The following is a 1,198-nucleotide window of genomic DNA, read 5'->3' as shown; positions in this document are numbered from 1 at the left end:
ACTTGTGTCATGAAGGTCCAAGTGAAAAGCTTGAGACTGAGTGGTTAAAGTCGTAATCCAAAGTAAAAAGAGTGTGCTTAAGAACTCTGGGCACCTCTAACTGGGGACTCTAGCAAAACTGAGTCACAATCTGAAAAGGTTCACCTAGTTATGTGTCTGTGGCATTTATGTATCCGGTGGTAATACTGGAAAACAAAATATTTAGGGTCACGTCCAAGACTCATAAAGTAGCTGTGTTCAAGAATCAACATACTAAACTAGGAGAATCAATAACAATATCTGAATTCTGAATTTCTATGGATGCCAATCATTCTGAACTTCAAAGGATAAAGTGAGATGCCAAAACTGTTCAGAAGAAAAAAGCTACTAGTCCCGCTCATCTAATTAGAACTAAGCTTCATTGATATTTTGAAATTTATTGTATATTCTCTTCTTTTTATCCTATTTTGTTTTTGGTTGCTTGGGGACAAGCAACAATTTAAGTTTGGTGTTGTGATGAGTGGATAATTTATACGCTTTTGGCATTGTTTTTAGGTAGTTTTTAGTATGTTTTAGTTACTTTTTAGTATACTTTTATTAGTTTTTGTGCAAAAATCACATTTCTGGACTTCACTATGAGTTTGTGTATTTTTCTGTAATTTCATGTATTTTTTGGCTGAAATTGAGGGACTTGAGCAAAAGTCTGATTCAGAGGCTGAGAAAAGACTGCATATGCTGTTGGATTCTGACCCTCCTGTACTCAAAGTGGATTTTCTGGAGCTACAGAAACTCAATTGGCGCGCTCTCTCTTACGTTGGAAAGTAGACATCTTGGGCTTTCCATCAATGTATAATAGTCCATACTTTACCCGAGATTTGATGGCCCAAACTGGCGTCCAAACGTCCACAAGAGATCCTTTTTTGGTGTAAAACGCCAGAACTGGAGTTAAACGCCCAAACTGGCATCCAAGCTGGCATTTAACTTAAAAAATGGCCTATGCACGTGAAAGTTTCAAAGCTCAGCCCAAACACACACCAAGTGGGTCCCGAAAGTGGATTTCTACACTATCTGCACTTAGTTACTTATTTTCTGTAAACCCTAGTAACTAGTTTAGTATAAATAGCACTTTTTACTATTGTATCTAGGGCTTATGCAATTTTGCACTTTGGGGAGGCTGGCCATTCGGCCATGCCTAGACCTTCTTCTCTTATGTATTTTT

The sequence above is a fragment of the Arachis hypogaea genome, chromosome 7 (assembly GCF_003086295.3).
Source record: "Arachis hypogaea cultivar Tifrunner chromosome 7, arahy.Tifrunner.gnm2.J5K5, whole genome shotgun sequence".
NCBI classification, from domain to species: domain Eukaryota; kingdom Viridiplantae; phylum Streptophyta; class Magnoliopsida; order Fabales; family Fabaceae; genus Arachis; species Arachis hypogaea.
Note: the sequence above shows the minus strand (reverse complement) of the source record.